We start from the raw sequence: 11,251 nt of genomic DNA, 5'->3' as shown, positions 1-11,251 counted from the left end.
TTTAATGTGCTGTTGGATCCTGTTTGCTAGGATCTTGTTGAGAATCTTAGCATCCATATCCATCAGTGATATTGGTCTGAAAAAAAAATAAAAGAGTTGCATGCTCTACTGAGTCAGCCAGGCACCCCTAAATTTACTTTTCATTTCCACATAAGACTCAATCCCAGCCAAGCCACATAGCTGGGGTGGGAGGGAGGCATGAGGAAGAGCAAAGAAATCCTTCTTCTTTGGGACGGGGTCCAATAAGACCACCAATTTGTGCTTTCGCACATATGATCATAATGCCAGAGACCCAACACTAGCTAAAAGCAACGGTGAGCTGCTTTCAGGGGTCAGGACAGGGGAGCAGTGATGATCCACCATTCCCTCTTTTGACCTCAAGCACACCTTTGAGCTCTGGTTAAGCAAAGTCTGAATACAATGTTGTCATGAAGCTATATTATAGTTTTATAATAAGTTACAGAATACATATTACTATGTAGGCCAGTTTGTCTTCACAAGCACAGAACACTAACTAGTCATAGGAATTCAGGACCCAAAAATACAACCTTTCTTGGTTTATGGCAACCTTTCTTTACATTATGAGGACAACTTGGTGACATTTAACTGAAATGTAAGAGAGCCACCTGCTTGATAAGGCAATAGAAAGGAGAGTGGTTTGGACTGAATGTCCCTCTCCCCCAAATATTCATAGTTGAAATCTAATTCCCAATATGTGGAATTTGGAGGTAAGGTCTTTAGGAGGTAATAAATCATGCAGGTTGAACCCTCATGAATTAGATTTGTGCCCTTATGGGTGTAGACCAGAGAACTAGCTCTCACTTTCTTTCCATCATATGAGGATACAATGAGAAGTCAGTAGTTTGAAACCAGGAAGAAGACCCTCACCAGAACCAAACCTTGCTAGAAACTGGGTCTGGGACTTCCCAACTATGAGGAACTAATTTCCATTGTTTATAAGCCACCCTGTCTATGGTACCTTATTATAGTAGCCTGAAGTAAGACAGAGAGAAAAGAAAAATTAAATGCCAAATGCATTATTCAAGGTCATGCTACTCAAAGTATAGTCCACAGACCAGCAGCATCAGCATCACTTAGGAACATATTAGAAAGGCATAATCTTGGGTCCTACCCCAGACATACTGAACTACATATTAACACTGAATTAGGGTAAACTCTAAATGTTGCTCAATTAGGGTACATTCTAAATTGTTGCAATAAAATTAAAAACACAATGGCTTAAACAACACAGGAATTCATCCTTCTATCACTGAACAGTCTAATGAAGGGAGCAGGCTAGGGGAGGTAAGGAGGTTCTTCAGCAAATAAAATCCAGCTTCCATCACTGGGTCTAAAGTATTTGCTGCTATTTTTGTCATTTTCCATCCAGGAGGAGAAGAAAGGGCAAGAGCAAACCAGGCTCACTTCTTTCTCTTAGTAATATGGCCAGAAGTGCCACAATTTATGTCCAGACCTTACTAACACAGTTATACCAACCACAATGTAGACATAATGTGGTTTTAGGTAAGGTGAGAACCATTATTGTAGGATTAGATGAAATTCATATTATTGCCAGAAGGTTCTGTTAAACGATGAAACACAGAGGTTGACAGAGGATGGTAGCATTGCCTTATCTCAGAAAAACCAAAGTCTATACTCACACAGACACCCATATTCATCTGAGTATTTTGCCACATGCCTTGGATATCTCATCATTACAATGGGGATCAAATGAAAGGAAGGTATCTTCAGCTGGAGCACACAGAGTTCCTACTACATTATAGCCATCACTATTAACATAGCTGTTTAAACAAAACAATTAGCAGGATAGATCCTCTGAATTGTAGAGTCAATGGAAAACTTTATTCCAAGGTATAATTTATTAGCCCCTCTCACTGAAACATTCATAAGTAAATATATTTTCTTTCAGAATTATGTTCTATAACCACAGTAATTTGTTCAACCCCACTATGAAGTATGCCCCATTATTTTATTTTAAATGCCATAAAATATCTGTTCATATATTAATCGTAAGATCTTTATTACCGAATTACTTTTAGAACCATGGTGCCAGATAATTGAAAAAGTAAAACTGTTGTTATAAAAATCAGCCAAAGCCTCTCTTCATTGCAGTAATCAATTTTCAAACTTTTTGAGTTTAAACTTTGGAATTTAAAAAATTCTAGTTATTGAAATGAATGTTTAAATAGAACTCATGAACAAGTCTAGAACAGTTTTACATACAATCCTACTTGCAAGGTGCTTTATAATCACTTTTTGTCAGAGCCTTTTAATAAAAGTTCTATAAAAATAGGTCAGTAATACATTCATAATTACAAATGTAGATGATAAGGGACCTGCCTAAGGTTATACTACACACTGGTAGCAGTTACAGATGGGAGTTTTCAGACATTGACATTCTGTTCTCCCACGCTGACCCACACTGCCTCACTACCCTGTAAATTATTGATTTAAAACCTAACTACCTTAATGAGCCAGGAGGGTGTTATAAAAGTTTATGAATTTACTGATTCTGACCTAGTTTATATTAATAATGCCTTATATTTTTATAGTACTTTATGGTGCTCAAAGACATTTTATATAATTTACTTGTTTGAGGCTAACACCCACACAAGGGAGTAACCAGATTCCCTGAGGAGAAACTCTTTCCAAGATAAAAGACAAAAGTCCAGTCCTCCTCATTCATTCTTTCCACCTCTTCGCTGATTCCTCTAGTTTATCCCAAGAATACTATGCTGAGTAACATACAGAAAAATGATCCAGTGTTAAGACAAAGAAAAAAAAGTGCAAATATTTCAAGTGTATTACATCACTTACCCATCACTTACTTAAACTTTAAGTTTATCCTTAAACTCTCTGAGCCTTAGTTGGCTCATTGCTAAAATAGTGTATAATAATGCCTCTCTCAGAAGATTGTTGGGAATACCAACAAGGTGACATATGTGAATGAATAGTGCCCAGTACTGTTTACTGAGTAATTTACTATAATTTACTATAGTAAATTGAAGCAATTATCACAAATGATGAGGAGACTGATTTCATGGGTGTAGAAGTTTCCAAACTGTACTACATTTAGTAAAGCTATGTAACATGATGCATTCATATTTGAGTTGAATTTGATTACTAACACTGAACCTATTACCCATATCCTTGGGTAAGTCATTTAACACATTTTTTATCCAGTTTCCTTATCTGTAAGAATAACATGAAATGAGAATAACTACTTCATACAGTTTTCTGAGATTAACATCGAATAATATATGTAAGGCAATTGCACCACTCATACTGCATGCATTTGCTTATTAAATATATGGTTTTCTTGTTCTCCTGAATTATGGGGTGGGACACTCCATCAGGGGTCTTGAGTAAACCAGACACCAGTAAAGCAATCACTTCCTGGAAAGTTCTTGATATGTCTAGGACAGAAGAAGTCTAGCTGCCTCCATCACAATTTTTCTGAAGTTAAGTCTTACTAAAGATATTGGTTACCAGCAAATTCATGGCCATTGTCTCATCTTTTTTTTTAAATAGCTTTGAGATATACTTCAGATATCATGCAGTTGTCCATTTGTGTGAGCAATTCAGGGTTTTTGTTTATTCAGTGTTGTGCTACCATTAACACAATCTAAGTTTGGAATATTTTTCTTCTCACCTAAAGAAAACATTTCACTCATTAGCATTCCCCATTCTCTTCCTCACTCTCCTTCCCAAGTTCTAAGTAGTGACTAATCTATTTCCTGCTTCTATATATCTGCTTGTTATATAAATGCATATAACTATATAAAAGTATACACATTAAATATATGATATTTTGTGTCTGGCTCCTTTCACTTCAGTGTTTTCAAGGTTCATTCATGTGAGTATTTCGTTTTTTGTATTGTTCCCCCCTCCCAAAATTCATTGTATAGGTATTCCATATTTTCTTTACTCACTCATCAGTTGATGGGTATTTGAATGGTTTGTAATTTTTTAATATTATAAATAATTCTGCTATGATAAGTTCATATCTTTTTATAATTACAATGGTTTCCGGATGAAACAACACTTTTATCCTTGTAAAATATCCCTCTCTATCTCTAGAAACATTTTTTGTTTTGGAATAGTTTTGTCTCATACTACTATTGGCTCTCCATCTCTTATGATTACTATTTGCATAGTTTATCTTTTTCCATGCTTTTACTCTCAGCCTATTTGTAAGTTTAAATCTAAGTGTGTCTCAGGGCACCTGGGTGACTCAGTATTTAAGCGTCTGCCTTTGGCTCAGGTCATGATTCCAGGGTCCTGGGATTGAGCCCCGCATCTTGCTCCCTGCTCTGCGGGCCTGCTCAGCAGGAAGCCTGCTTTTCCTCTCCCACTCCCCCTATTTGTATTCCCTCTCTCACTGTCTCTCTCTCTCTCTGTTAAACAAATAAATTAAATATTTTAAAAATAAATTAAATAAATAGATCTAAATGTGTCTCTTATAGACAGCATATATTGGATCCTGATTTTTTGATTGGCCTAACAGTCTCTTAATTGTATTGTTTAATCCATTTATAGTTAGTGTTATTATTTATATAGTTGGATATACCACTGCCATTTTGCTTTTATTCCCATGTGTCTGATGTCTAAAAAGACATCAAAATGTTTCTGTGACTTTCTTTCACTGCTTTTTTTTGCATTAAGTGAATATTTGGTAGTATAAAATCTTAGTTGCTTTAATTTTAATTTTAAACTTAGTTACTTTAATGATTATTAACTATATTTACTTTTTGAGTTATTTCTTGGTGGTTAACTCTCAGGCTTAAAATGTTCACCTACTGAGGTGCCTGGTGGCTCAGATGGTGAGGTGTCTGACTCTTGATTTCAGCTCAGGTCATGATCTCAGGGATCTGTCCCTTGAGATCCTGGGATCTGCACCCCTTGGGCTCCTTGCTCAGCAGGGAGTCTGCTGGAGATTCTCTCTCTACCTCCCCCACTACAACAACCCCCTGCTTGTGAACTCGCTCTTGCTCTCTCTCTAAAATAAATAAATAAGTATTTTTTAAAAGGTTCATCTACTTACCACACTATATTTAACTAATATCAGAAAGATTTAGAAATTATACTCCTTGTTTCTCTTCCCTTTTTTGTGCTTTTATTGTATACATATTGCATCTACATCTATGAATAGTTCAAAAGCAAACTTTTATTATTACTTTACATAATCATATCTTTTAAAAAAGCAAAAAATAAGAAAGCAGAGCAATAATATATTTATAGAATTTATTACATTTATTTTCTTAACTACTCTTTCTAGTTCTCTTCATTTCTTTCTGGACACTTTCTGGTGTCAATCTCTTACTAAAATAGAGTTTTACAACTGTTGACACCTGCCTCTTTTGTCATGCTATTTTCAAAAATAATACATTTCTATATTTTATAAACCCCACAATTCGTTAAATTGTTTTATAAGTCAATGAAAAGAAAAAGTAATAAAATTAACTTGTCTTTTATAGTTACTACATACTTATTTTTCCAGAGCTCCTCATTTTTTCACGTGTATTTATTCAAAGTACTATTTGGTCACTTGCTTTCAGCCCAAAAAATTTCAATATTTTCTTGTAAGATAGGTCTACTAAAAACAAATTCTCCCAGTTTTTTGTGTATTTGAGAATGTATTTATTTTATGGGAAATGTCACCTTCCTTTTTGAAAGACTTTTGAAAGATGATTGATAGTTCCCTACTCCCCACCTTCGGGATCTAGTATATGTCTTACCACTGCCTTTGGCCACCATTGTTCCTGACAGAAAATCAGCTGTTCCATTATTGAGAGTCCCCTTATATATATGATAAGTCACTTTTTCTCTTTTCAAGATTTTCTCTTTCTCTTTGTCTTTCAACATATTGACTATGCTGGGTTTGGATGTGTATCTCTGTGTTTTTCCAGAATTGGACTGTTTTTTTGAACAGAAGTTCACTGAGTTTTGGATATGTGGATTAATGTTTCTTTTAATCAAATTTTGCAAGTCTTCAGCTATAATTTTTTTAAATTTTTTCTCCTCCTTTCCCTTTCTTCTCTCCTGGTATTCTCAGTACACACTTGTTGGTGTATTTATGGTGCATTACATTTCTCGAAGGTCCTGAACATATTTCTTAATTATTTCCTCTCTATGTTCTTTACATTGTATGATCCTTATTGATCTATATTCAAGTTGACTGACCTTTGCTCAAATCTACTTTTGCACCAATGATGTGAATTTTTCATTCAGTTATCAGACTTTTCAGCTCCAGAATTTCCACTTTTTAAAAGTTTTTTCTCTTTATTGATATTTTCTTAGATAAAATATTGTCATCAAGTTCCTATAATCCTTTATAAATTGAGCATATTTATAATCTGCTTTGAAGTCTTGGTCTGGTAAGTCCAATATCTGGTTCTCTAAAAGGTGATTTATATAGCCTGATTTTTTTCCTTTGAATGGGTCACACTTCCCTGTTTCTCTGTATATCTCATTTTTTATGTTGTAGAAATTGGACATTTTACATAATACATTGTAGCTGCCATTTGTAGATACTGTTCTTCTCCCTCTGGGGCTTGTTGTCGTTTTCTCTGATCCAAAAATGTCTCTCTTTTACTGTCTCTTTCCCTGGGAAACTCTGATAGGCTTATTCTAGTCTCACTGATCACTCCTTGATTGCTTCTTTGATGGTCCCTTGTTTCCTTCTATTGCGTTAAAGCTTTCCTATACGTTTTTCTTTATCTTTCCTTGGAACCTCTGACTTTTGTATACCTACTCTCTGTTGGTGTTTTCATTTACTCCTGTGGTTCCAGGTTTGAAGTGTCAGTTAATCCTTGACTCATTTCTCTTTTAACCTTCCACACCATCAGCTAACAAGTCCCTTTGAGTCTACCTCTCTAACATCTGTAATTCTTCATCATTTTCTCTCACGTTACACCTATAAATAATACCCTAAATTTTCTCCTACTTTTAGTCTCCATAACTTGTTGACAAAATATTGACAGACTATTCTTCCTTAAGACAATTGGATTATGACCCTCCCTGCAGCCCCTGCCCCAAAACCTATGGAAAGAGAGAGACAGGGAGAGAGAAACGGAAGAGAAAGAGGGGTGAAGGAAAGGATAAGTTCAGACTCTGGATTTCAATCTACCTTTACCTTCTAATACAAAACAGATTTTCTCTATCAGCATTCCATTATGTATCAAAGGACATGTTCCACCTATATATACATTGTCACCTCCTTCTAGATACTTGCTCCTTATCTCTTGTCTAATGAAATTTTCTCTATCATTCAAGAGCATTCTTAGACGGATGGAGATGCTCCTCTTTCTATAAACTGGAATCGATTTCTCTCTCTCAACCCTCATAACACTTGTTTGCATCATTTGCACGTCACAGTTAAATAATATATTATAAAGTTGTTGGTATACACATTTCAGTTCTTCTGCTCCTTGAGTGTTGTTATTATTTATATCATGATTCCTAACCAAGAACATGTAACATTCATATTTATATAAAATTTGAATTTATTTGAATTATTGAATTATTTGAATTTGAATTTATTCAAGAGGATCTCAGATAATGATGATTTTTATACTGCCACTGAGAATATCCATTTGATTAATTTTATTTTTTAATATGTAAGCATTGTTTGTTTTTTTAAGTGAAGTTAGTTGGTACATCTGATTACTTTTAACCCTTTCACGGTAGCCAGGTTGGAAAGTTCTACATTTAATCTAACAATGTTACCACAATTCTAATATTTATGAATAATCTGAAATCATCCAGCAGACTCTCTGGCCAGCCCTCCATAGGACACGCAAGGGGAAAGTAGAGTTGGGAGGTGAGAGCCAGTTACGCCCTGCTCTTGCAGAGGGTGAATTCCGAGGAAAGAGATGCTGCCCAGTGAGAGCCTAGAGGTGAGGTGAGTGGCCTGACCCTGGGGTAGCATGGGATGGGAGAATCTATCACTCCAACCTACCCTAGGTCTGCCAGAATTGATCAAGAAAGCAGTTCCAAGTGAAGGTCTCCTCCAGTGGGGAGAACACCCTAGCCATTCAGCCTAGCTCTTGGGGGCACGAATAGTGGAGCTGTAAGCCTTTTCAGGGACAGGCACATAGGCACATCCAGTGGAAAGAAAGAAATAAGGGACACAAATAAAGACTCACATTTACCGCTACTGAGCACCTTCTAGGTTAAACCCTCAAAGCACTCCTGTGACCAAAGCCACATAATGTCAATAGTTCATTCATCCATCCATGCCAGATGGATGGTGGGGAAGGTGATTGGAACAGCAATGCAAAAAAACAGCTAAAGTGAGAGTGACCCGGCTTGTTTTCAATCCCTATTTATTAAAGTACTTTAATAATCGGTGATCTTCAGCAGTGCACAGTTAGGGATATTGTGCTTCTCAAAGCTCTACATGTTCCACGAACAAAGCTCATGAAACATGTACTGGCTGAGATCATTTTCAAAGTTGGACAAGTCATAGATCCAGTAACCAGACAACCCTACCTACCTGTTGGCTTTAAAACTACCTACCTAACAAAAAATCTGGAAGAACTCAGTATCTCTTCAGCACAGTGAAGGAGGATTGGAAGAAGGAGCCAAAGGGAAGGATTTGCAAGTTTGCTTTATGAAAAAAGAAATTTTTCTAAACTTCATTACAAACTGTCCAGTTAATCTTCTGGTATTTATGGAGTAGCTAAAAGTAAATGAAGCAAATGCCTTGTTAAAATTCTTCATAAAAGTTTAAGGTCATGTTTTAAATTTCCTTTTCATTGGACATACTTTCTTCTTACAGTAAGTATGTCTAGCAATCCCCTGCATTGTTTTGTAAGCTCACTGTTTTAGAAGGTGTATTTTTTTTAATTCAAGGGAATCTTTAATTTACCTTAGAATCTTTATTTGTGGGGAAAATCTTTTGATATAAAACAGATAAGACTGCATTAAGTGAATATTTATTTCCAGTGGCATATTTCAAAATTAATTTTTTTTTCTCTGATTTAACCAGTTATAAATGGAAATAATCAACAGTTTGATCGGGGCCAGACTTTATCAGATTAAAGTCTGTACCAAGAATGTTGACATATAGAAAATACAACTTGAAAATTGAAAAAAAAAATCTAAACTCAAGTTGTTTTGGTTTTTTGCTTTCCTTTTTCTATGGGTATCTATAACATAATGCAGGGCCTGGCATATAGTAGGTCTATTAATAACACTTAAATGACTAAATGAACAGAGATATTTTTGGCTTACCTTTTTTTTTTGATTTGTGACTCTAACAAGCATCTATAATAATGGCAAATAATGGTTTTTTGGTGATGGCTTCTCCTTTCTTGAAAATAGCCAACAATAGTGAGGTAAGTTTGGTGTATAATATTAGTAGTCAAACTTATAAACGCAATTTTTAACCCCAAGAATGAAAAATAATGAAGAGATTGATTTTTCTGCCAATTCCAAAATCTTTTTTAACTAATTTGCCAGGCACAGTATTTCTTAAGTCTTAAGTTATATTAATTCCATTAGAAGCATTTAGAAATAGTCTGTTTCTGTTCTTGCCTATTTTATACTCTGATTTGTTATATCAATGATATTACTTAAAACTTATTCCCTTGTCGGGTACCCAGGTTAAACTTCCCACTCTTGATTTTGCCTCAGGTCATGATCTCAGGGTCACAGGATCAAGCCCCATGTTGGGCTCCACGCTCAGCAGGGAGTCTGCTTGAGATTCTCTCTCTTCCCTCTCTTTCTGCCCCTCCCTCTGCTTGCACTCTCTCTCTCTCTTCTCTCAAATAAATAAATAAATAAAATCTTTAAAAAACTTACTCCTTGGTCTATTTTTTTGACATTATCTGCCAATATCTGAACCAATTTAAGTAATAAAGCATATGTATTTAAATCACACTTCATATGAAGTCAGGATTGGATACTATGTTGATCGGGCTCTGTGAATACATGGGGTTTACAAGCAGGAACTGTGTGTATATGATTCAATTAAAATTGAGATGAACACTTCTTTATATAGGTTTATGTACAGCTAGGGAAGATAGCATGACAAACTAAACCATTAACATGATTCATAATCAATTTTGGACAATTGTTGTTCTTCCTTGTTCTGTACCAAACAAAATATGATGATGTTGTATCATTGTATGATTAAAAGTGTACATGTAAGAGAAGCTGAATTTTAGATTACCTAGGGAAAAGAACAAGTCCAATAAGTTCTAGAAGTAGCAGATATTTAGGATGGTTTATATATAGCCCTGTCGTCCTGGGATCAAGCCCCACATAGGGCTCTCTGCTCAGTGGGGAGCCTGCTTCCTCCTCTCTCTCTCTCTCTGCCTGCCTCTCTGCCTACTTGTGATCTCTACCTGTCAAATAAATAAATAAAATCTTTTAAAAAAATTATTTTATATATAGCCCTGTCTGCAAGAAGAGTGACAGAGTAAGAGTCCTCCATAATTAATAGGGATAAAACTTTTCCCTTTCAATTCTTTTATGGTTCTATTATTCTAAAATTATAAGAAGTAGTAAAACCTGTATGTAATCTGGAGAATATTTGTTTTATTCTAAGCATACTCAATGTTTCATCAGGTCATTAGCTCCACATGGCAAAATATACACCAGGTTATTTTCTCTGAACCTGTGCCACAATTTTTTATATAATCCTATAATGTAGTTGGTATATAATTCATTTTCCCTGAAATGAACACATTAGCTTAAAATATTGGGATGAGAAGTGTGTTTTAATTTGGAAACACTAAAATATTAGATGATGGAAATTCAATGCTGCTCCTTCTTCTCACAGTCCAGCATTCTTTAAGAGTATTCCATAGAGTACTTTACACCCATTCTTTAAAGAAGAAGAAGAAGTAGTAGAAGGTTCTGCATTCAAATAAACTATGGAATTTAAATATCTTTCTTAGTTATTCATAGTTTTGGTCCAAAATGTCACTAAAATGTCCTAAAATGAAGAAATCAGTTTAACTGTTTTATCCAAGCTTTCCCTCCCCAAAAATTACTTTGATCCTGGAAACTCTTTTGCAAGGAATTCCTATTAACATTTCACAAACATTCTGTAACATCTACTTTGAGAAAGGCCGCCAAGCATCCATTACTGAAATACATGGCTGTGCTATTTAATCTAGCCCTATGCAGTCTAGAAGAATCTCGAGGAGGATGAAGAATTTCTGGCTCATGATTTGCATAAGGTTGTATTGTCAGAGCATTCTCCTTCAAGGACTTCAAA

At 35.3% G+C, this 11,251-nt stretch overlaps 1 pseudogene; it reads left to right on the top strand.

Moving 5' to 3' along the window:
- Positions 1–8,233: 8,233 nt before the first annotated feature.
- Positions 8,234–8,586, top strand: LOC111152152 (annotated as a pseudogene).
- Positions 8,587–11,251: the final 2,665 nt, after the last annotated feature.

Source organism: Enhydra lutris, unplaced genomic scaffold, assembly GCF_002288905.1.
Source record: "Enhydra lutris kenyoni isolate GAN:26980312 unplaced genomic scaffold, ASM228890v2 scaffoldscaffold28, whole genome shotgun sequence".
Classification (NCBI taxonomy): domain Eukaryota; kingdom Metazoa; phylum Chordata; class Mammalia; order Carnivora; family Mustelidae; genus Enhydra; species Enhydra lutris.
The sequence above is the reverse complement of the archived record's forward strand: the minus strand, read 5'-3'. Positions and strand labels throughout refer to the sequence as shown.